The sequence below is a fragment of the Canis lupus genome, chromosome 30 (assembly GCF_003254725.2).
Source record: "Canis lupus dingo isolate Sandy chromosome 30, ASM325472v2, whole genome shotgun sequence".
Taxonomy (NCBI): domain Eukaryota; kingdom Metazoa; phylum Chordata; class Mammalia; order Carnivora; family Canidae; genus Canis; species Canis lupus.
The window spans coordinates 12,473,472-12,500,390 of record NC_064272.1 but is presented as its reverse complement, the minus strand read 5'-3'; the positions used below and the strand labels follow the sequence as shown (position 1 = coordinate 12,500,390).

Here is a 26,919-nt window from a genome sequence, read left to right as displayed (position 1 = left end):
AAACACAATAGAATAGTAGTTATCTGCAGTGGGGAGTGGGGGAATTGGAAAGATGTTGTTTAAAGGAACAAAATTGCAAAGCTGCTAAGACACTAGATCTTAATTATTATTTCCTTTTAGTGGTGGAAACAATTATGTGGCATGATAAAGGTGCTAGCTAATGCTATGGTGAAAGCTACTAGCTAATGGTATATGTTGCACTATACAAATACATCAAATCAATATTCTGTACACCTTAAACTTATACAATGCTATATATCAATTATTATCAGTAAAAATAAAATTTTCCAAAAAGGAAAAAATAGACTAGAACTATTTCCAAATCACATGTCCTGGTAAGGGGCCTATATCCAGATTATATAAGAAATCCTTGTAACTCAAAACTAAAAAGACAAATAATGCAGCCACTATGGAAACAGAATAGAGATTCCTTAAAAAACTAAAAATATAATTTCCATATGATCCAGTAATTCCACCACTGGGTATTTACTTAAAGAAAACAAAAACATTAATTCTAAAAGATACATGCACTCCTATGTTTATTGCAGCATTATTTACAATAGCCAAGATATGGAAGCAACCCAAGTGTACACCAACAAATGAATGAATAAAGGTGTGTTATATATATATGCGCATATATATAGCCACACACACACACACATATAGCCATATATATCTGGAATATTAGAATATTACTCAGCCATAAAAAGAATGCCAGTCTTCTATAATATAATCACAGGAGTAACCATCCCATAATATTTGCCATATTCATTAGGTAGGAGCAAGTCTCAGGTTCTGTCCACAACCATGTGAATGGGATCATCCAATGGTGTGACTTCTTGTGGCCTCCCTTAGAAGCTAAAAGGTAACTCAGAGTTGTCCCACTTGCAGAATGAGGTTGGTATTCACCTGCTAATTCCCAGCCTGCTCCACAATGGGCTAACAAATATGCTTCTGTATTCAGAGGAAGCCCTGGAGCAGTGAGTTTCTTGAGCTTGAAGTGAGAAACCCTCCTCACATGTTTAAGAACTTCAAAGGCCCAAGGGGAGGTCGACTGCGCCCTAGAGCACCTGCTGACTACTATTAAGCAGAGAAGCCTCAAAAAATTAAAATAAAGGTAGAGGCAGGACAGCAAATTCTAATATCTTAAACAGTTATTCTTTTAAAGGTACTTAAAATGTTAGATACAAATGAAAAAGGTAAGACTGTAGAACGTGGGTATAATACTTGTAACAAATGTATGAAAGACTTACTACATCATGTTAATAATGGTTTTATAATTATTTTTTTTACTTAAATTTTTTAAATCAAAGAAAGTCACAATGAAAAAACTAATCAGAAAACTTTTAAACATATTCCCAAGATCCAGGTCCCAGCCAAGTTTTTGGCACAAACTGTTGGGCTGGCGAGACTGGAGACCTCAAAACCACCGACCCCAAACCAGCAACCTCCCAATAAGGCCGCCTTGCCGCCCTACCCTACCTTAGCACACAAAGACCTGTAACCCTTGCCCTAACTGGAATGCAGCCCTACCCCCATCTTCCCACCAAGACCACCTTACCTGCCTACCCTAACTTAGCTTACAAAGACCTGCAACCCTTGCCCTAATCGGAATGCCACCCTGCCTCCATCTTCCCGCAGAAAACTCTTTGTAGACCCCCCTGTGGTTTGCCTGGGCATGACTTCCCTGACTCAAGCCCCTCTGAGTCTCAGAACCTCACCTAGGAGCGCTCCCCATTAAAGCACTCTTGAATTTGAATTCCTACTGCCTGGCTCTGCCGTTTTGTTTTGTTTTGTTTTGTTTTGTTTTGTTTTTATTTCTCCACCATTCATTTGGGAAAAACCTAACACAAACCATCCTCAGAGGTGAACAAAAGGTGATCGTAAGCATGCCACAGGGCTAACATAGTAGAAAAAGCAGAGGTCACTGAAGCCTTCAGATTTCCCTGGACTTTGAAGGAATAGAGGCTCAGACTTTTTATGTCACCTCAGTCTGTCCCATAGTACAGGGCATCCTATTGTTACTTGGTGTTCCTCTTTTATCGGACTTGCCATTCAGGCATCCAAAGGAGAATGGTAAACCCTAGCCTTGCACTCTTTGGAGTTGAAGTGTCACATGGTCGTACCCCTGAGATTACTCTTAACAGAAGCATTTATGGCCAAGGCTGTGGTTTTTACTGTGCCCTCACTGCTCTCTTCCTGTTGTACATTAGAAGCAGGTAGGATATATCAGTGCATGCAACTGATAATGAAGTGTAGGTTCATGTCCTGGCTCTCCTGATTATAAACTGTGTGATCTTAAGCAAGTCCCTTAACTGCTTTGGCAAATAGTTTTTCAACTGGAAATAATGATACTTAATCAGATAACCTCTTTGTTCTCTTCTAGATCTAAATGTTCTGAGCTCTGATGACAGTATTGTCAGGTCTCTGTAAAACAGCACAGCAATTTTTCCACCGATGGAAGTGTACTGTATCTGTGCTATCCAATATGGTAGCCACATGTGGCTATGGAACCATTAGAATGGGATAGTGTGACTGAGGAACTAATTTTAATTAAATTTAAACAGACACATGTGGGTAGTAGCTACTATACTGGATAGCACAGCTCTAGCGACACATGCATGAGTAGAGAGAAAAATTATTTCCTTACTAATGTCTAATCAGTTATTCCATTTTTTTATTCATAGAGTGTTATAAGGATTAAACAAGAATACATGGAGAGAACTTCAAACAATACCTGGCCCACAGTAAGCACAAAATAAATGTTAGCTTTTCTGTTAATACTCTTATTTTATGTAGCTGGCTGTTAAATTTTAATTACTAACTAGCTTATTTTTTGTAGTTTGATAAGATAAACAATAGATTTATGAAATTCTAAGCAATTATCTCCTTTGGCTCAATATGTATCTTCTCCGAGTGGAGGAGAATGGAGCTTGGGAGTGTGGGGAAAAAAGATTAACCAATTCCTGAGAATTTAACATATATGGCAGCATAATCTCCAAAATTCCGAACTGAATTCTTTATGCTTTTATGAAGTGGTTTTCATTTGTGATGATATTTTTTTTTAGTTTCAGCTCCATTTCCTCTGAGCCCTTAGCCCTTAAAGGGTCTCACCTCTGTTTCTGTGGCTCAGTAGTTTTACAGCCACTGAAAATAGCTCATTTTACCTCTTGTTAGGTGCCTTTCAGAGCAAGATAAGATGGCTAATTACATATGCCATTAACTGAATGCAATTCCAACTAATTGACAAAAAGTATTATACAGCAGCAATTTTTGAAGAACAAAGTTGTATGAAATACAAGGTCATACTTCAGAAGTTTGTCTCCAGAAACAAAGAATTCTAAACATTTACTGTCTTGCTTATGAATTATCCTAAGATCTCTGCCTGTCTTGTAGTGTCCCAGAACCACCCCAGCTCCAGCATTTAACCAAAATTCACTGAGTGCCTGCTACATGTATAAGAAGCTCTGCTAGGTGTCATGAAGGAAACAAATGTATCTACGATATAGTCCCTGACCCTCAAGAGGCTTGCATTCTCCTTCTGTTGATAGTGCTTCCATGAGTCCTCTTTGCCCCTAGGATAATATCTGTAGCACAGTCTGCAGTCCAGCATGCTCCTGCTCCAACTTTCCCACTCAGCCTGATCTCTCCAGTTCTCCCCCACATGTCCTGTGCCTCAGCCTCCCAAGAACACAACTGTTCTTTCATCAGTGCACCACAGCAGCACATGCAAGACCCACCCCCCACAACTGCTCAACATCTGTTACCTTCCAGCTTCATTTTGCTCATACACACACACCATTTTATTCATCAATCATTTTTAAACTCTAAACACAGTTTCTTCTGTGAAAACTGCGCTAAAGCCATTTTCTCTCCTTTCTGCTCACGATGCAGCTTCAGCATTACACAATAATGACTGTGATGAGCTGTTTTAGGTGCTCCTCTATCCTGAATCAAAAGTTCCTAGAAGACAATGACCAAGCCTTCCCATTTATGTAACCCCAGGTCCCATACAAAGGTTTTCAAAGTTGACTAAATAACTGAAATAAAAATGAGATTTTAAAATATGCACTTAATTAGATTTCAGTGCAAAACATTACAGGATGCATTCAGATTTTCAAACATATTGCCACTGAGAAATTTAATGGGGGGGGGGGTATCTTATACAACAAGATCTCTCAGAAGAATGTCATTTTTGGTTAGGGTGACAACTGAGCCAGTTCCTGATATATAGGGTACAAATGAGAAGGAAATCACATCAGATGTGGCAGGCAAGAGTTAGGGGATAACCACTATGACTAATATTTATTCATTCATCCATGACCATCTAGTGGCTGAGTGCTTTGAGAAATCCAGAGAAGATGATGCATAGTCCCTATTCTCAGGGATTTCAGGATTTAACTGAACAGATAAGAACTTTTGCATATTCTTATACAGAGGGATACATCTGAACTAACAGGAGATTCTGAGCATGCCATTCACAAAAATAATTCCATTTCTTCCTTTAAAGAATCCAAAAGAAGGCTTAGATAGGAATGGGGGAAAGTAGGTGACAGTCTTACTCAAACAGATACCTTCAAGGGTTATTTTGGGGGCTTATTTTTTAATCAGAGTGAGATTTAAGGTGCATACAAATCCATCCAGAAGTCAATGTGGAAAGAATACCAAATTGGAGGTACTTCTTTCCAACCCCCTGGATACGGAAGCTTCCTTCTTTTTCTCTCTTAGCAGCCTGTCCACACAAGGTTGTCTCTACTTCTGGAGGTAGAGGAAATACCACAGAAGATCTGACTCCCTGAAGAGCTGCTGATGGACAAGTGAGACAGGAGAGTTAGCTACTCTCTTAAGGACCAGTAGGAAATAAGACAAGAGAAACAGACAGATAAAGGTTCTCCTTTCTCTTCCCTGTGAACTCCTGAAGTATGGTTCTTTCCTAGAGAAGACGCATGTGTTGAGTGAATACAAGTGCTAAGCAACGCACTATGTTCTTTAGCAGCCTGTTATGTAGCAACAGGCACTAAGATAACTCTTGAACTGCTTCACATCTTTCCTTGACTTACTTCCCTTCTCCCCTCACACTCACTGCCCTGGACTTGTACCTGTCAAAGTTGTAACCCCTAAATCCTTGTCTCAGGACAAAGAGTGTGATTATCATTCTCCTCCTGCCAGGTTAATTCAGTTAGTATCACAGGATATATAACTCCCTTTGAGGTCTTTCTTCATGTCATTTGCTCTTTTCTTCCTTAGCCTTAGCTCCCTAGTCTTGGACCTCCAGTATGAGTATGGCCTTATTCTGCTTTCTAGGTGATCAAGAAAGATACACACTAAACTTAGGCCTCAATTTTAAAATTGTACAGTCATTTAATTTCAGTAAGTTAGCTAACCCTTACTAGAAAATCATTCAGTCAGCTTCACTTCTGTGTAAGAAGATTGTCAATATGCCCAGCAGAACAGAATGATGGGGTTTTACCAAACTTGCATGTTGGTGCCCATGTCATAATGGTAGCAGCAAGAAACCACACATCAAAGACTGATTGTAAGCATAGCATAATCTGTAGTAGTAATTCTGCAGAAGAGGAAAACTATAGCCCTCATCTACCTAGTGGTCTCATTCCAGTATAATGAAATTGTTGCCACCCATTGAAAACCTTACTTAAACCAATTTGCTTGTTCACAAAAAGCACACAGTATTTTTCCTTTTTTTTATTATGCTTATCCTGGCTCACACAAAAATTAAGGCTATTTTAAGACCTATTAAATACATTAATAAAATAGAAAATATCAGTACCATGAAAAACATATGAGTGAATAAAAGGTCAGAACTTTGAGATGGTGGCTGTTCAGGTTCTATCTTTAATAAGAAACAAGAGAAGGACTGAAGTTGCATTCATTCAATCAACATTCACTGTCCTGATGCTAGTCACTATGCTAAAAGCAGACAACACAAAAACGACTGAAACATTGTCTCCCCCACAAACAAGGTTATCATCTAATGGAGAAGCTGTGATATGAGAAAAAGCTATAGAAGATAGGACCCTACACTTAAACCTCATAGTAATTCAGAGACCTTCAAGAGTTCTTTACCTTCATTTTCTTTTTTTCCTTTATTATTATAGTAAATGTTATCCCCATTACAGAAATTAAAAACTGCAAAGCTACATCAAAAAAACTATTAGTGATATAGGTAAAAAATAAAGCTAGAACTTGGTCTGAATGTTCATAGGCATTTGATTTCTAAAGGACCTTTGAGGGCCTTCTTCGCTTATAAACTAAAGTGTGGGGACTCAAAGCTTAGTTTCAAGATAAAGATTATCATAAAATTGTCCTAAAAGAAGCTTCTTGATATAGTGGTAAAGGAACAGAGTAGGTACCTATTGTGTGCAAGTCCTGAAATAGTCATAAAATATATGGCATTTGAGGTTGACTGATTATCCGTAAAAATGGAACCAAAAGTTTTATTGTCTTATCTACAACTAGTAATTGGTATTGGAAGCAGTATTCAAACTGGTCTGATTCCAAAACCAGCATGTTTCTGTTATAGTCCAGCTTCTGCCTCATACCAGTCAAAATAATGTCTGGTGCTGTCACTACTGTATGACTTTGAACTCGTCACTAGAAACCTAAAGCAAGAAAAAACCAGGGAAATGTAGCTTAGCTCCTACATTTCATAGGCAAGGAAACAACTTTCAAACAAGCTTAAAGAAATAGAGTCAAGAGCATTTGACAAGTTTTGTTGTTTTCTACTTAGAGATAAGAAGAAATTCTACTAACGTGCTTAGTGCCTCCAGACAAACTTACTTAGACTGTTTGCTAAAATATCCTTGAAATACCTGTAAGAAAAAAAAAATCAATTTAGAATAGCTGTCATTTTTACTCTAAATGCACCTCAGGTAAGAAAGACATCTGCTAAATCTTGCCAAAACAATACCCAGAAGATTCTTTCCTGAAGATTTTTAAATAAACGCTGATGTCAACAGAGATAGAGAATCTTTAGTTGGGGTGAAATCGCTGCATTATTTATTATCTCATTGTGAACCCACGTATTTTAATGAGTTCCTTTCTCCTGAGGCCCATTCACCGGAGGGTTTAAAAGAGAAGAGAAGGTCACGCAAAAAAATAAGAAGGAATATGTTCATACTGAATGGAACATGCAAATCCAATTTGGGGGCATTTCTATCAGGTGGCTACTTTTTCACTCCCTTGGCAAAATAAAGAGCAGAGAACACAAAATCCAAAAGTACTTGCTTCCTCCAATCTTCATTTCTTTTGGATCATGCTGTATGGTGAAAATTGTTTTGTTTTATAATTATCTGTTTCAGATAGTTAATGCTATTCAACATCTGTCAGCCTGTTAAAATTTTGAAACAAAATCTTTAAAATATGAACTTCACATATATTTGAGGAACAACTCTATCCATGGCTTCTTTGCTAGATCTTATTTGCAACTGCCTCCAATGCTCACTCAGTTTTATTACCAGTTTTTCCATCAGGTTTGGGCATATTCCAAACCTAACTTTCCAAATCCATACCATTCCCCATCCATCCTCTGTAAATCAACCTCCACAGTTATTTTACTGCCAATGCCATTATCCTAGTAACCTAGGTTCAAACTCTTGGATTTTCTATCTTCTCACATTCAGTTACCTAATCCTGTAGCTACTACCTGAGTATTATGTCCATTTCTTTCTAAGATGCCATCTGGGGCTTCATAACCACTTGCATAGCCACTCTTATCACTGGATCTCTAACTAGCCTCCCTGTCACTTCCACTCTTACTAAATAGCAATGGGTAGGCCAAATTAATTTTCCTAGAGCACAAAAATTGTCAAGTCTGTAATAGAAGTAAATACCACACGTGACACATAATGAAGGTATAAGGCAGATTGCTTGTAGATACCTGAAGTCCTAGAATTAGCAAAAGAATATATTTGATAGTAATTTTTCACTGTCCCACAGAGAGGAATACTTGTGTATAGCTGGACACACCAGGGATTGGGCTCCAGAAGACAGGCACAGCCCCTCCTCCCAGTTCTATTTATTTATAGAACAGCAGGGGAAGAAGGAACAAGAACACACCAACAATCATCTACTAATTGGGATTAAAAGGCCCTGAAGTCACATGGTAAGAGAAAATAGCCTTGCTGCAAAAGAAACATCCAGTTTCCAGAGTTAGTAACCTAGGGAACTATGTAGAATCTTCAGTATCAGCTAAAGACCTTGTCACTATTTTGCTGAGACATTTATTCTTATTCTAGCTAAAGGAGCCACCTGGAAGGAGCCCCAAAGCAGGCATGTCTTACTTCAAATCAAACTATTTTCACAGCCTTACTCAAAGGATCATGAGAGACCACCATGAGTTATTACAGACCAAACTGGACAACCTAGAAGAAATGGATCAATTCTAAGTAACAAACTACTAAAATTGAATCATAAATAAATAGGAAATCTGAACAGACCAAGAAGAAAGAAGGAGATTAAATCAATAATAATAAACCTTCCAACAAATGAAAGAGCAAGACCACATGACTTCACTGGTAAAAATTCTAGGTAACATCTAAAAAATACCCATCTCTCCCAAACTCTTCCTAAAGAAATAGAAGAGGGAATGATCCCAAATTTATTTTACAAGGCCAGCCATACCCTAATACCAAAATCAATCAAGGACACACAAGAAAACCACAGAACAATATACCTGATAAACACAGATACAAAAGTCTTCAACAAAAAATTAACAAACTGAATTCTACAGTAAAGAATGATATGCCATGATCCAGTGAGAATTATACCACGGATGCAAGGATGATTCAACATACACAAGTCAATGTGATACACCACATTCACTACATGAATAAAAATCACATGATCAAAAAAAAAAAAAAAAAAAAAAAAAATCACATGATCATCTGAATAGATACAAGAAAAGAATTTAATGAAAGCATTTGACCCATTCATGGTAAAAATCTCAACAAAGCATTGTAATGAAAGTCTTAGCCAGAGTAATTAGCAAGAAAAAAGAAGGCATCCAAGTTGGAAAAGAAGTGCATCTGTCCATTTGCAGATATATACAGATATATAGATACACATACACCCTTAAGAATCCACAAATACTGTTAGAACTAATCAACAAATTCAGTAAAGTTGCAGAATATATAATCAATATATAAAAGTTAGTTGTCGGGCAGCCCCAGTGGCTCAGCAGTTTCGTGCCACCTTTGGCCAAGGAGTGACCAGGGAGACCCGGGATTAATCCCTGCATGGAGCCTGCTTTTCCCTCTCTCTCTCTCTCTCTCTCTCTCTCTCTCATGAATAAATAAATAATCTTTAAAAAAAAATGAAATAAAACCTAACATTTAAAAAAAAATAAAATTAAATAAATAAAAGTTGTCTTTCTATAAACTAAGAACAAACTAGAAGAAAACTTAAAACAATTTCATTTACAATTGCATCAAAAAGAATATGTAGGAATAAATTTAACCAAGGAGATGAAAGATCTGTACACTGAAAACTATGACACTGAGAAAAGAAAATGAAGACACAAATAAATGCAAAGATATTCTATGTTCATGTATTAATGTTAAAATGTCCAGAATACCCAAGGAAAACTATAGATTCAACATGATCCCTATAAAAATTCCAATGGCATTTTTCACAGAACTAGAAAAAACCATCCTAAAGTTTGTACAGAAACATAACAAGCCCCAAAGAACCAAGACAATCTTGAGAAAGTAGAAAAAGACTGAAGGCCCCACACTTCCTGATTTAAAACTATATTACAAAGCTATGGTAATCAAAACAGTATGGTACTGACATAAAAACAGACACAGATCAATGGAATAAAACGCAAAGCCCAGAATAAAGCCCACACATATATGGTCAATTAATATGACAAAGAAGCCATAAGTATATGATAGGGAAATAATAGTCTCTTCAAAAATGATAATGGGGGGATCCCTAGGTGGCTCAGTGCTTTAGCACCTGCCTTCCGCCCAGGGTTTGATCCTGGGGCCCCAGGATATAGTCCTACATTGGGCTCCCTGCATGGAGCCTGCTTCTCCCTCTGCCTGTGTCTCTGCCTCTGTGTGTGTGTGTGTGTGTGTGTGTGTGTGTGTGTGTGTGTTTGTGTGTGTCTTTCATGAATAAATAAATAAAATCTTTAAAAAATGATAATGGGGAAAATGACAGCCACATTTAAGAGAATCAAATTGGACCCCTATCTTACAGCATATGTAAAAAGCAATTCAAAATGGATTAAAGACCTGAACATAAAACCTGCAACCATAAAACTTCTAGAAATAAACATAGGGGGTAAACTCCTTGCAATTGGTCTTGGCAATGATTTCTCGTGATGATTTCAAACAAAAGCAAAAACAAACAAGTGGCACTACATCAAACTAATAAAAAGTTTCTGAACAGCAAAGAAAACCATCCACAATATGAAAAGACAACCTACAGAGTGTAAGAATATATTTATAAATCATAAATCCAATAAGTAGTTAATATTCAAATTATATAAAAACTCACTCAATAACAATGAAAAATAAGCAGAGGAACTTAAAACCCATTTTTTCAAAGATGACATACAAATGGCCAACAGATACATTAAAAGGTGCTCAGTTTCACTAATCAAGAGGCAAATGCAAATCAAAACCACCTCAATCTGTTGGAATGGCTTTTTGGTAAAAGCCAAAAACTAAGAGGTAAGTGTTGGGGAGTTTGTGGAGAAAAAGGAAACCTTGTGCAGCCACTACAAAAAAAAGTATGGGAGGAAGCCTGGACGGCTCAGTGGTCGAGCATCTGCCTTTGGCTCAGGGCATGATCCCAAGTACAGGGATGGAGTCCCACTTTGGGCTCCCACTGCAGCATTGTTTATGAAAGCCAACATATGGAAACAACCAACCATAGGTCCAACAACAGAAGAATGGATAGAGAAAATGTGGTATGTATACACAAGGAAGGGTTTTCCAGCCAGTAAAAAGAAGACAATTCTGCCATTTGCAACCACGTGGATGGATCCTGAGGGCATTATATTAAGTGAAAGGTCAGCCAGAGAATGACAAATGTATGATTTCACTTATAGGAGGAATCACAAAAAAAAAAAAAAAAAAAACCCAAAGTGGAACTCATAGATACAGAGAACAGATTAGTGATTGCCAGAGGTGGGGTGGGTGGCCAAAATAGGTGAATGTGGTTAAAAGGTACAAACTTCCAGTTACAAGGTAATTAAATTCTGAGGATATAATATATAGCTTGTTGACTAAAGTCAATAACATATTGTATATTTGAAGGTTTTGCTAAGAATACATTTTAAGATTTTTCATCATAAGAAAATAACTATGTGAGGTGAGGGAGGTTAACTAAACTGACTGTGGTGGTCATTTTGCTGTACATACATATACTGAATCCTCATGTTGTACACCTGATAGCAATACAATGTTATGTGCCATTTACAGCTCGATAAAACCAAAGAGAAAAACCAGATGCGATGCGTATCATGGTACTATGTATACAGTCATAATCCATTTAATTTACTGGTAAACTTCTTATCTGTTTTGAAAAATTGTTTAGTTCTAAGTATATATATATACACACACACATATATATATGTATTCTATGAGTAGATACTTTTTATGTATTTAAGTACTATGTATGCTTTACATGTAATTCGAGGAAGCTTCATTTGTTGAAGCCATTTGGTTTTAAGACACATTTAACTAGTTAGAGCAAAACAAGTTTATTGTAAGATCATAGGTTTGTCTCACAGTCAGGAACCCAAAAGGGATGAGAGCCTCAGGAGCATATCATTCAGTCATGATCCCAGCAGGAAACAGAAGGCATTCTCAAAAGGTGTAATTAGATTAGTTACAAAAAGGTCAAAGGCAGAATAAAGAGAAACCAACAGGGCCAGATGAAGCTCCTCCTCCCCCTCTCCTTCTCCCTCCCCCTCCTGTCTGCCTGTCCCTAGACCTGAGAGGGCATTCCCTGAAACGCAGTGAGATCTATAGCTACAGCTGGAAGAGAAAAATGATCCCGTAAGTTCTGTGACCTTGTGACAGAAAGGCGACCGCTGCAAATCTACAGCCGGAGAATGAGGAAGCAAGGAAATAAATACTCCGACCTCACTTCCACTTCCTACGTTTTGATCTCCTAATGATGACACTGTCCAAACCCACCCAGAAGCCAGAGGATGAGGGAGTCACCTTGAATCAGATGATGGAGATCAGACCCCCTGGGAAACAAATAAGGGGGAAGAGTGAAGAGTGGATTCAGAGGGGGAACATGAATATCATCCCTATTGACATTCTCTCTTCATACCATATGCCTATGAAAAACGGGGAAGAACAGAATCCACATAGAGTAAAGTCAGGTTGGCTTTTTAGCTTCTCCCCCATATGGGCAAAGATGGCTACCCTGTAGCTCTCAGGGTTACAGATCACCTGGTCAGGGATCAGCCCTCTTTCCATCTCAACTGCAAATTCCTGACAGAGAATGGGTTTGGCCAGGCTTCCGTTAGGTATCCACTTCTCATTCAATCACAGGTGACTGAGTATATAAAAGTCACTGCCAAAGGACTCAACCCAGATGATCCGTAAAAATCTCAAAGGTAACCAGGGCAGCACAGACATCTCCAAGGAATCTGCCACTGAATCCTAAGGACACATATTTAAAAGCAACATGCTCAACTTGTGATCATGATCATCAAGTGACCAAGAGTTCAGAAGGGAGAAAAAGAAGCTGGAAATAAGGCCTTACCTATGCTCTGGGACCTACCATTAAAGCAGCAAAATGTGATGCCCACCCTATTAGGCCCTAATGTGCTGAACAGATTAACTAATCTGAAAGGAACATTTTCATTTACCAACAGAACTCACTATTAAACATGCACTTGGGTACAGTTTCTGTTTATTTGCCTCAAACTCTGCCTCAGGCTCATTAAATACCACTCAAAGAAAAGAGCATCTCAGAAATGGTTCAAGGCCTGAGGAAATGTATTGACAACTCAAAAAAATAAATAATAAAAAACCCACAACACTGAGAGGAAGTATGCCTGAAATTCTGTCTCCACTGTGAAAAAGCAAGCGACTCCTTATCATACTACTACCCCAAGATAGTGCTAGCAATAAGCATTGCAGTAACCTCGTATCACATATGCTACAAAGCTCCTTGTTCCCAAATGTGTGTATATTAGATTGAACCTCATGAAAGAGCCAGAAATTATTCCTTCTAACAGATCAACACTATTTGAAATAACAAGCTAAAACCCCTATTCCATATCTTCTTGATTTGTCATTGGCATAGAAATTGTGTGCTGCCTCTACCACATATGTGTTTTCCACCTTTAAATTTAACTTCCTTAAAGTGAAACACAGCGTCCTGAATGTATGTTGCAGAGTCAGACTTGGATTCAAATTCTGGATCTGCCACTTAATCATGTGACTGACCTAGGTTCTAGGGAAAGAAGAAATTGGGGGAAAGATTAAAGTGATAATATCTTCTTTGGGAGACACAAGACATATTGGTGAGGATGAAAAGCAAAGAAAGGAGAAAAGTATGTGATGTGATGCCTTCCCACCCTAACTACTATTCACAACAAGCTATGAAAAGACAAAGCAAGCGCAGCAACAGGTGCATTCCCTTGGCACATACCTAGTACTTCTTTAGAAAAGTTACAAATTGAAAACAAAACTTAAGAGTAGCCCACAGAGGGTGGGAATTTAGGAATTAATGCTCCTCTCTTCCTCCCATCTTTCCCATTCACCGAAATTCATAGCTGGGGAGCTGACTCCCAGTACTTCTGGGTTGTGTCACCTGACTCCAGCAGTCTCTTAGGAGACCAGATCCCATGCACTGTGGTGTGTGTTTCATTTTATATTAGTTTTCCGTTACTGCATAACAAATTACCCCAACCTAGCTTCATAAAACAGAGTTATCTCCATTTCTGTGGGTCAAAGTTATCTCCACTTCTGTGACTCCTCTGTTCAGGGTGTTATAAGGCTGACATCAAGGTGTCAGCTAGCTGCATCCTTATCTCAAGGCTCAACTGGGGACAGATTTGCTCCTCTCTTCTTTTGGCTTGTTGACAGAATTAATTTCTTTGTAGCCATAGGAGGGAGGGCTCTATTTTCTCCCTGGCTGTTAGGGGAGGACTACTTCAGTTCCTAGAGGCCTCTCGTGGGTCTTTGCCAAGTTGCCCCCCTCACAGCTTACAGCCATTACATCCACTAATGGTCCAGAAAACCCACTATGGCAGGGGTGATGAGGGCCTGCTTGCCTGAACCTGAACAAGATCACGTTCATTCTCCTTCTGACCCCCATGTCCATGCTCAGTGGTTGAATTATTTGTCCAGCTCTGGCCAAAGATAAGTTTCCCGCCAGACGCAAAGGGCAGGGGACCATAGTTTCCATAGCCCGCCTAGCCTTAGATAACCTGTGAGGTTTAATTGGAGGACCCTGGGCCCAGATAAGCAATAGTGCCTTCAGGATCACAGAGTATTTTTGACTGGTTTAATGTGGTACCAAACTGAGTCAAAGTGGGAGCTGTTCATAGATGAAAGAGCATTTCATGCTTCATACATACATTTTAACTTGAAAAAATATTCATTGCTTTATGTCTACATAAATGTGCTTTGCTGAGAAGCTAGGTCTGTTTTAAACCAGAAACCACATGTTGTGATTCCACATTTTCTTATTTTTCCTAGGATATTTCTATTTACAGTAAACAGTACAGTATATAAACAATGTACATATATATTTGATTCTGGAGTGTTTGCTTTTCAATGTATACACTCCCACAACTTGCATGAAAAAATACCCTGAATCTATTAATATTTGGTCATAAAGCGGATAGTCAAATTGGAGGATGCATGGCTATCAAATTGCAAATACTGTATTCACAAAATTTTAAAAAATGTTCAAACAAACCTGACCTTTGATCAGGTCAAACCCACACAGAGTAATTTCCCTTTTGATTAACTCAATGGATTAGTAACAGATCATGGAATGATACCCCATCATATTCACAGGTTCTGTCCATGCTCAATAGGCAGGTACGATACAGGGCATGTATAACAGGGGCAGAAGCTTGGGGACATTTTAGAATTCCACCTGCCATATCCAATTCCAAAAGCTGAAGAGCTGCCAGTGTTGCTGGGACACCAAAGAGAGAAAGGAAGAATCCAGGAGATACTGAGAACACATGCGATGTTTTTTGTCCCAGTACAGTGGCCTTAGTCAATGTTCACTAGCATTTTCTCATGCAAAAAGTAGAAAAAACTAAAGCTAAAAACTTGTATTCTTTGGTGGGAAGAAATATTAAGTCAGGGCGTATATTAGCTCTCATTTATTCTTATTTTCTGTGTGCTGGACGCTGCACTCCACATGCACTCCACATGCATTCTCATTAAACTACTTCCTATTTTGACAAATCAGTAAGTCTGGTCTTCAAAGCTTCATTTTCCAGATAAGGCTATCCATCTTGTTATTGCCTATATATCCTCTAACATACTTAGCACAGTGTCTCACATAAAAGTATATTTTTAATGGTGGCTATTAGTTTAAGAGTTGTATAATGAGTTGTAGGTTATTTTTTGGCTAATCACACTGTTATATGAAAATTTAAGCTGTATGGACCAACAAGAATCCCCATGCCTCCTCCAAAATTAAAAATATAAGTTAGGCAAACACAAAAACTTCCTTTTTTTTATGATTCACAATACACTTACTTTATTTCTGATTATGTGGGAAGAAATTTTTTTTTATAAATTTGTTTTTTATTGGTTTTCAATTTGCCAACATATAGAATAACACCCAGTGCTCATCCCGTCAAGTGCCCCCCTCAGTGCCCGTCACCCAGTCACCCCCACCCCCCACCCACCTCCCCTTCCACTACCCCTAGTTCGTTTCCCAGAGTTAGGAGTCTTTCATGTTCTGTCTCCCTTTCTGATATTTCCCACTCATTTTTTCTCCTTTCCCCTTTATTCCCTTTCTCTATTTTTTATATTCCCCAAATGAATGAGACCATATAATGTTTGTCCTTCTCCGATTGACTTACTTCACTAGGCATAATACCCTCCAGTTCCATCCACATCGAAGCAAATGGTAGGTATTTGTCATTTCTAATGGCTGAGTAATATTCCATTGTATACATAAAACCACATCTTCTTTATCCATTCATCTTTAATGGACACCAAGGCTCCTTCCACAGCTTGGCTATTGTGGCCATTGCTGCTATAAACATCGGGGTGCAGGTGTCCCGGCGTTTCACTGCATCTGTATCTTTGGGGTAAATCCCCAGCAGTGCAATTGCTGGGTCCTACAGTAGCTCTATTTTTAACTTTTTGAGGAACCTCCACACAGTTTTCCAGAGTGGCTGTACCAGTACATATTCCCACCAACAGTGCAAGAGGGTTCCCCTTTCTCCACATCTTCTCCAACATTTGTGGCTTCCTGCCTTGTTAATTTGCCCCATTCTCACTGGTGTGAGGTGGAATCTCATTGTGGTTTTGATTTGTATTTCCCTGATGGCAAGTGATGTGGAGCATTTTCTCATGTGCTTGTTGGCCATGTATATGTCTTCCTCTCTGAGATTTCTGTTCATGTCTTTTGCCCATTTCATGATTGGATTGTTTGTTTCTTTGCTGTTGAGTTTAATAAGTTCTTTATAGATCTTGGATACTAGCCCTTTATCTGATACGTCATTCGAGCAGAACTTAATGAAATAGAGACCAGAAGAACTGTGGAACAGATTAACAAAACCAGGAGCTGGTTCTTTGAGAGAATTAATAAGATAGATAAACCATTAGCCAGCCTTATTAAAAAGAAGAGAGAAAAGACTCAAATTAATAAAATCAAGAATGAGAAAGGAGAGATCACCACCAACACCAAGGAAATACAAACGATTTTAAAAACATATTACGAGCAGCTATACTCCAATAAATTAGGCAAACTAGAAGAAATGGACACATTTCTGGAAAGCCGCAAACTACCAAAACTGGAACTGGAAGAAATAGAAAACCTGAACAGGTCAATAACCAGGGAGGAAATTGAAGCAATCATCAAAAACCTCCCAAGACACAAAAACTTCTTTAAGATAACTAAAAATATCTTTGGCTGCTTGTGTTACTATTTTAAGGCTTAAACTTCAGTGAAGAAAATAAAAGCTTACCTTCACTGATTATATGTGTTTCTATATGTGTGTTTAGATCTACAGAATGTGTACTATTTTTAAGTGTAGAGCTAGATGCAGGAAAGCCTTATGTTTTCCCCTTGATCCTAACAGCACTTCAGAATAGACTATTTACAGTATCACTTTCCAAATAATTAATAACATATATCTTACAAAAATGCAAATTCAAAATTAGCAATTGATCTTTTTTTCTTTTTAATTACAGAGCTGCTATTATCCCCACCCATCATCCCCAGCCCCAGTCAGGGATTTTTTTTTTTTAGACCAATTCCATTTCCCCATGTCCCTCCCTGCATTCCTTTCCCCTCCTAGCCTTTGCTATTGCCGCAAAACTAAAAGCAAAACAAAACAGGAAAAACAACCAGATTATAGGAATGAGATCCAATAGCCAATTGTATTTTAGCAGTATTCCTTCCAGAGACAGAATTACTAGTCTGGTGCCCCTTAGGCATTATTAAGTGAAAGTATCAAGTCTCCAAACAGAAAATGCACAAGATGAAACAAATGGAAATTCAACTGTATCAGTCAGTTTGGGTGAAATCATGCCATGATAACAACCTTTCAACATTCCTGAAACAGCAGAGATTTTACTTCCCCCTCACCCTGTATTTTCATCAAGAATCAGCTGTAGCTCTGCTCTATGAATCTTTATGTTAAAGCCCAGACTGACACAGCAACTGCTAACTGAAATATTTCTCATCTTATGAGACAGGTAAATGGGATCAAGGGGCACCTGAGTGGTTCAGTCAGTAAAGCATCTGACTCTTGATCTCAACATCATGAGTTCAATCCCCACATTGGGCTCTATGCTGGGTATAGAGCCTACTTAAAAAAATGCATGGTGAGAGGACCAAGTAGTAGACTATGCAATGGCTTTTAAAGCTTCTGTTCAGGACTGACACACATCATTTTTACTCATTAGCCTTTTCACTTCATGCAACACACAGAGCTGAGACTGATACCAAAGGAGTGAGTGGGGATATGTGATCCTTCCCTATGGGGAAGGAGCAAATATTTTGAGCAATAGAAACTATCATGGTAATTCATATTAATTCTCTAAGGTAAATTACTCTACCACACTCTAAGTAAAGTAACATAACATTTGTTGTATATCACCAATGAAACAGTTCCCCCAAGTAAATGATTTTGGATCTTCCACCAATTTTGGTACATGGAATCCTTGAGCTAGGCCCATGTTTATTTAGATAAAAACCTGAATGATGATGGAAGACATAGCCCAACCACACAGAGTGAAACTTTCAGAAACAATAGCAGTCTAGCCTCCATCCCTGCCACCCTGGCTACTTCAAGTGCCAAGCACATGGGTAGCTACTGACAGAAGCTGGCTAACACTAGTTAAGTTATTCTGTGTACTTGGTTATTAAGTACTAACACTCTATGCTTGATATATTCTGGTGATGCCAACACGTTATATATGAAGATCTTCACATTTCATGCCAATACTTACCTGCGTCTCCCCCCAGGCCACTCTTCTCTGATCCTCTAATCTTTCTTATTCTAAATAACCAACCAAATCATCACCAATGTTCATGGATTAGGGTCTGCATAGCCCTTCAGTTAAGCCATATAGGGCATCAGAGGTACTAACCAAGATGAGGGGTTTCTATAAAAGGTATTAGAAGAAGGAGATGATGAGTATCAGTTGTGTTGTCAAGATCGGCAACAGCATCAGGAGCAAGAGTATATCCCCCCTGATTTTCTTTTTGTAAGTTTCTCCAGGAAAAGAAACTAACCAGGATCCTAGAAGATATCTTCACAGGTGGTATATAAACTTACTACATAGAACAAGTGGGTCTATGTGACACACACACACACACACACACACAAAATGTATCCTAATGGATCAAAACCAAGGCACTCATTTCCCCAGCCACTGGAAAGAGATCTGCTGCTATAGACTCAAAATTGTGTTCTGCACAGGGAATTGTCCTCAGCTAAGAGTCTGCTTCAACTAAGGTTTTGCTCCCTCCCCAGCTGATCCATATGGAGGCACAAAGGTCTAGTCTCTTTGCCAGTTGGTACTTCTCTGAAAGGCCATCCCAGCTGTGGAGCTCCTTATGTTAATATTGAGAATTGCAACCATATCACTGTTAAACTTCTCCCTCAGAAAATTCTGCTTTTCTCACTTCTTTACAGGTGCCAGAGCATTCCCCAGCAAACCTTCTGTACACAAATGTGAGAGTCAGAATCTTGTCCTCACCGAACTCTACCCATGACAGTCCTAGGCTGTCTCACAAAGGCCTCTCTCGAGATTGCCTACTTTTCATCTGTAACTTTCTTGACATACAAAAATAGCAAATTTCTGGAAGCCAAAGCTTCACATCCCAGATGAGTTGAAGATTAGTAAACTGTACCCAAGCCTACTCCTGCTAGAGCAAGGGAAGTATTGGTATTGTCTAGTATTGTTGTTCCAAAAGGCCCCAGAGAGCTACTGGCTATTTCAAGAAAAATAGCATACAACCTCAGCAACAACAACAAAGACAAAAGTAAAAAAGAAAGAAAGAAAGAAAAACTGAAATTTAGATAGGTCTAAGAAATTGACCACCAGCCAGAAGAAACAGATCTTAAACATCAAGAATACAACCAAACGTCTTCAGGTACTGAGGAGCTTCATAATGACAGCATCCTAGAGCTCAAGCAAACGGTCCAATGGAATCATTTTGAATAAAGGACTGGACACAGTGTCCATGAAAAGCCAAAAGTCACTGATGTATATGAAGGTATACTGGTTGGTCTAAATGACTTTATGCCAAAGAGGAGAAAAAAATGGAAATTTCCTTGGAACAAATTCAATGACAAAAAGGAACACATTTTCCAATCAGTTCATTGGATTGATTTCTGACTCTTCTTTCCTAGATGCTAACAACAGTGTCTATTCCCTTCACATTACCAAGCTGACAATGGAAGTATCAGACCGTAGGAAGTAAACCTGGAAAGGAGGAAAGAAATTTTACTTAATTTTATAATTTTTTTTCCTTTGCCCTACATAGAAGAAATGATAGTAATCATCCTTTTAAACTTTGCTACCAGACAAATATTTTCTGGTAATTATAACTTCCAAGGCATATCCTCTGACATTCTTTTACAGAATAAATGTCCACAAGGGCAGACTAGTGGCAAGGGGATAAATCTAAGTTCCAGCTTCTGGAGAGTCAGGCTTGTGGCTGTTTTGGGAACAGTGACATTGTCAACTAGTGCATCTCTATGCATATATACACAATTTATGTATATATACATATAGAATTTAGATACAGTGTACAGCTCAGTGATGTTTACATCTGCATATTGATCTGGGTAATAGCTACATGACAAAGTAGAGAACATTTCCATCACCCTTGAAAGTTCCTTCATGCCTCTTCCCAGTCAACACACAACTCCCATCCACTTAAGGTAACAATTTCACTTCCCTCCCCAGACTAAATATCAGTGCCTCTTTTATTTATTTATTTTTATTTTTTTAAAATATTTTATTTATTTATTCATGAGAGACACGGAGAGAGAGGCAGAGACATAGGCAGAGGGAGAAGCAGGCCCCATGCAGGGAGCCTTGATCCCGGTCTCCAGGATCACGCCCCAGGCCTGAAGGCAGCGCTAAACCGCTGAGCCACCCAGGCATCCCCAGGGCCTCTTTTAAAGAAAAGTTCAAGTCCCAACAAATTGTTCCTAAGATGTGGGCTCTCCTTACCACAGTTGAGGAGGAAAGAGATTGGGCTAGAGAATAAAGACTTAGTACCTTCCCAGGAAAGGGGATCTAGGCAAAGTTGCCATTCCTTCTTTCTGGGTCTATGGCAGCAAAAAACCCAATTTCAATTCTCCAATGACTACATTACGTTAAATTTTCAAATTATTTTGCTATATTAGATCTCATTTCCACATCACATGGACAAAGAGAAATATATCACAGAGATGAACAGTGGGATCAGGAAAATCCAAACAAGGAACCTGAGCTTTCTAAAAGAAATAAATATGTCAACAATAGCAAAGTCTGTGGGCTCATTGAGGACTCAAACACCACCTTGCAATCTAAATTAAACTGCCCCAACTTTAAGCCTATTTCTTGAGTAATTAAGGAGAGTTACTGGTATAATGGCAGAACAGTGAAAGCTTAACCTTTAATAGCAGATGCCCTAGGTTGCGGAATGTAACAAATTAGAGTGTGAACATGTAACTAATCAGTCCCCAGTGTATTGGGGAACGAGGAGAGCAGGGAAAGGAAGGGAGGGAAAAAAAAAAAAAAAAAGAAAGGAAGGGAGAATGGAATATATTATTTCTCATTTTCTCCCCCCAGAGATACAGACTCCCCTCATCCCATCTCCTCATAGAGCTGTGCCCTGGTAGAGCACTGGAAATCCAATGCTTCTATCCCTTGCTCTGCAACTCTCTCTGAATCATTCTCCTTCACACCTCAGAGGTAGCCAGCTAGGGAGAATATTGTTTCCTATTCAAGGGAAGAGATAAATGCTTTGATTTTAAGCTTTCCCACGTTTCTCCTTTCTGTTTCCAAACTAGGGAATTCTCTTCCGAGCGAACTTGCTTTCCAGTCCAGGCTTCAGTTGTTTGCCTTTTATATCCTCCTTCCAGACTTTGGAATATTTTTCTCATGGAGAAAGGGAATTATTGTATTTTCCTTGTACGTTTGATCTTCCTTTTGTTGTAAGTTAAGACCACCAAGAAGCAAACTCCAATGGAGTGTAGTATTCAGTATGTTTATTAGGGAGTGTGACCTTGGGGTCAACACAGGTAGAAGTAGGGGAAGGAAGCTAGAGTGGGTAGGTGTCAAGCTACAACAAAATCCCAGCAGACAGCCAGTGAAAGAGCTTTATCTTAAGGAAAGGATTCACAAAATTGTGGAGGCCTGGTCAGTCTGAAATCTGCAAGATCTGCATAACTGTACCTCTTGAGATGGTTTTGTTTTGCCCTTAACAGTTGGATGGATTTTGTCAATCAGCCAGCCGGATATGCTGTTTAAGTTTTTACAATATATTACTAAATAAAATTGACATTCCAATTGCCTCATTTCCCTTTAAAAAAAAAAAACTCAAGGAGGACAATTAGCTTTACTGAAATGAGACTTCTGATTTAAATGCGAATCTCTCTCAAAAAAAAAAAAAAAAAATTCCATCACCCAAGAAAGTTCCTTCATGCCTCTTCCCAGTCAACACACAACTCCCACCTATTTAAGGTAACAACTTTCACTTCTCTCCCCACACTAAATATCAGTGCCTCTTTTAAAGAAAAATTCAAGTCCCAAAAAATTGTTCCTAAAATGTGGGCTCTCCTTACCACAGTGGAGGAGGAAAGAGATTGAGACTTTCATCTCAGGAAAGGAGATTGAGAATAAAGACTTAGTACCTTCCCAGGAAAGGGGATCTAGGCAAATTTGCCATTCCTTCTTTCTGGGTCTATGGCAGCAAGAAACAACCCAATTTCAATTCTCTGATGACTACATTACGTTAAATTTTCAAACTATTTTGCTATATTAGATCTCATTTCCACATCACATGGACAAAGAGAAATGTATCACGGAGATGAATAGTGGATCAGGAAAATCCAAACGAGGAACCCGTTTCATAGAAACATCTAGAATAAAGTTTGACCAAATATCTGAGTATAGTGGTCAAGTTGACACACACATTTAACCATCGTGCCACCCCAGAAAGGCATGATTTGGGGAGAAGATGGCTTCCTACAGCTAAGGCCTTCTGTAGGGATTAACAGCTGAAAACTATCTGCTAATGGTATTCCCTGCAGCTAGGGCAACGACTCTTCCCCATAAGTGGGAATCTGAGCAGGTGTTCCTGTTCATCACACCTGAGATTAATTGTGTTAAACAATTAACTTTACAGTTAAAACACTTATTCAATACTATGTTTCAAAGCAAAAGTTGATAAATATATATTAATGTATAGACGTAAAGGACACATAAGCTTTTTTTGTTCAAGAGAAATGATTAAGAAAGTCGGTCAAGTGTCCGCCTTCAGCTCAGGTCATGATCCTGGGGTCCTGGGATCAAGCCCTACATGGGGCACCCTGCTGAATGGGGAACGTGCTTCATCCCTCCCTCTGTTTGTGTACTCTCGCACTCTGTCAAATAATTTTTTTTTTAAAAAAGGAGTGTTTAAAATATCTGAAATTATTGCTTACACATGCAGTAAACCAAATGCCGAGTCTGTGCTATTGGTACCCCACTGAATAGTTGCCTTCACTCATACAGTGAGCCTCTCAGTTGCTTATATGTCTAATCCCTCTCAGAGCCTGATGCAGTGAACTCTTAAGATGTCTGGGGTGAAGGAGAGGGGGACAACTCAGAGAAACTTATACTGTGATCTAAGCAATTATTTGATAATATTTCCTGGAATCAACTAGTGTTATTTAAGGATAACTTGTCAGGACTCAGAACAGAAACACAAATTCACAGAGAGCTCAGTTGCCATGTCCCTCATTTTGTGTGTCTCTCCAACTTCTAGTTGCATTATACCACACGTGAGTGACCATCAACCCAGGAAATGGGTAGATAAGGACTGATTAAAAGGAATCACTTGAGATGGCCCAGTTGGGATGGGCCTCACCATGTTCTTCATCCTATGTGACTCATCCTTTGGGAGGATTTATCTGTCCTCCAAGCTGATGAAATTTATATGGGAATTATTCCCTCCCCTCTCATCCACAATAATTGGCTAAGGAATAGGCATGTGATGCAGAAGGAAGTAATGAAATATTTTTTGAAGTTTCTGGGAAATGGAGAGGGGGAATCAGTGTGGTCAAAGGTGAGATTGTTGGGGATCCCTGGGTGGCGCAGCGGTTTTGCGCCTGCCTTTGGCCCAGGGCGTGATCCTGGAGACCCGGGATCGAGTCCCACGTCGGGCTCCCGGTGCGTGGAGCCTGCTTCTCCCTCTGCCTGTCTTTGCCTCTCTCTCTCTCTCTCTCTCTGTGTGACTATCATAAATAAATTTTAAAAAAATATTTTAAAAAATATTAAAAAAAAAAAGGTGAGATTTTTGTGGCCACCCTGAGGAGGTGGGATGACTGCAAAGAGCATTGCTGGCAATAACTGACCCTCTGAATAAAAGGTCAATCCTTAAAGTTAATCTTACTTCTGGGTTTTTTAGTTCTAGGACTCTGAATTTTCTTTTTTGTACTTTTATGAGCTGTATCATCCATACAAAAAAGAACGTAAAATATTTGTGAAGTTTAAAAGCACTTATATTCTCCCTCTGCATGGGGGAACTGGGCAGATGGCCTGGAGGCTGGAGGTAGCCCTGCCAGCAGGAGGAGGGCTAGAGGTGGGGGCAGGGGCCACCCAAAGCCTGGAGCTGGACTTCAACCTCTCTCACAATTGGGGCAAGGTCATTATGCATGGAAGGTGCTGCTGGCCAGCCAGGGAGGACCACAAGCCACACCTGCACCAGCAGCACCCCATCTACAAGCTGGTAAAGGACACAAACACAGGTCCAGAAGCAACCTGAAGCTCCTCCTCATGCAGGCAATGGGAAGACTTGGAGTCTTGGGTGACCTGGTTTCAGAAGAAATCTTTGAGCCAAAATCAACTACTGCCTCAAGGTCTGGCTGTATATGCATCACCTGAAAACAAACTGTTTGAGGAGTAGAAATTGCTGAGAGAAGAAACATTTTAGAAGATCTAGGTCAGATCTAGGTCTAAGCTGTCACCCGGAGGTGGAGATGAAGAACAACTTCAAATGGGAACTAAACCCTGCAAGAGTTGCCCGCCATTTCTTCAAAACTAAAATCAGATAAAAACAGACAGGGAGGCAAACCCTGAGAGACTCTTAACGCTAGGAAACAAACTGAGGGTTGCTGGAGGGGAAGGGGATGGAGGGATGGGGTCACTGGGTGATGGACATTAAAGAGGGCACATGAGGTAATGAGCACTGGGTGTTGTATGCAACTGATGAATCACTAAATTCTACCCCCGAAACTAATAATGTGTGAACTAAATAGAATTTAAATTAAAATAATTAAAGTATAGTAATAATTAATATGTGAACTAAATAGAATTTAATTTTTTTAAAAATAGGTATTGTGGTTGCCCCACATACATTAAAGTTACTGGAAGAGCCCATTACACGGAGGGCAAGTGGTGTGAGGTGTGAGGTGACAATAAGTGGACTTGACATGGTGAGAGTGCCTATGTCTGTGATGAACTTTGAGAGGCCCAAGACCAAAAAGCTTACTGGTTATCCCAGCGAGCTGCCAAGGGAATGGGCCCTACCAGCTCTGGGACTATCTAAACCCACTCTCCCTCAAAAGCAGAAGAACAGAATCAGAGGAGCAGTGCAGCAAAGATGGGCCAGCACCCTGGTACCACCCACTCCCAGCTCTGACCAAATAATGAAATTTTAGAGAACATATGGCAACATCAACCTAAACTGCACATCTGCTTTGAATGCTCTGTATTTCGCACCTCTGTCTTTACGTATTATCACATCAGGCCTTATTGGGGCAGTCAATTCACCTCAAGGAGTACCAGGCTATAGATTTGATAAGCTGAATATTAACAGATGGAAACAGTCCAGATCCTGTTTAGGTTCTTCCTCCACGGGAATGCTTTGGAACAAATGGAAAAGCTAGCCACTGTCTCCAGTACTGGGGCTGTTCTCACACAAACCTAACAGCTGTATCTCATGAGAGAATAAAGAGGCTGTGTTCCTTTCATTTAAGAGAATAAAATAATAAAAGCAAAAACAATTATAAAGCAAACATCAATCTAACCACCAATCAAGGCAAGAGAATATTTCTAGCACGTCAGAAGGCACTTGTATACTTCTCCCACCCCCAGAGGTAAGTCTGCCTAACTTTTGTGATAATTATTCCTCCTCTGTACTGTATAGTTTGTTTGCCCTCAAAATTTACTCTCCATCTTTCACCTTGCTCTGGACCCCAAGAGAAATACATTTATGTATTACATTAACAGATTCTCTTGTCCTCTGGTTTTCAGTTGAATGTGACCAAAGGGAGGGATTGGAAGAAAATTAGAATATTAGAGATGAGAAACCAGGGAATTTCTTTGTCACTCAGGCTCCAGGGCAGTGGCTGGCAGCAGCTGTGTCTCCCCTTCAACACTCCTTCCAGGCACAGCCCTTCTCTTTGTGTTTCCAGCCTCTACCTGAAGGCCCCAGCTTCCGGGCCCCTGGTAATACTCCCTACTCTCTCTGTCTCCCCAACCCAAGGAGTTCCTACTAGGAACTCTAATCCCTGGTAAGAACCAACATCCCTCTTTGGTTTTTCAACTCTTATAAGTTATACTTGCTCCCAAATGATGGGTTGATTCCTTAGACAGATGACACTATATCAGGGGCTTAGAACTGGTCTTTATCGCTGGCAGGTTGGGCATTTGATGACAGTAGAAGCTAGATAATTCTGTTTGCTTATATTTTGTTCATGATTTCTCTTCATGAGTGCAATTTTTTCACATCTTAATAGGTGGCAGCAACATTATTATGACAGTAAAATTTTAATTGGGAACAGGGTCATCTTTTCTGATTCTCTGAAAGAGCTTTAGGTTGGAAGTATTTCTTCTGGAATGGCAGAAAGAACTGACTGGAAAATATAATTTGAGATATTCTTTGGTTTTAACTATGGTTCCAATCCTTTAGGTGACCATCCATACTTGCTACTTTTCATATGCTTTGATAAGTTCACTTCTCTAATAGAAATATTTCCATTTTTCTAAATTTTCAAAGTTATCAGCAAAATGT

The 26,919-nt window shown here is 39.2% G+C and overlaps 1 pseudogene; it reads left to right on the top strand.

Moving 5' to 3' along the window:
- The first annotated feature begins 24,555 nt into the window (after positions 1 to 24,555).
- Positions 24,556 to 25,452, top strand: LOC112675411 (39S ribosomal protein L9, mitochondrial-like; annotated as a pseudogene).
- Positions 25,453 to 26,919: the final 1,467 nt, after the last annotated feature.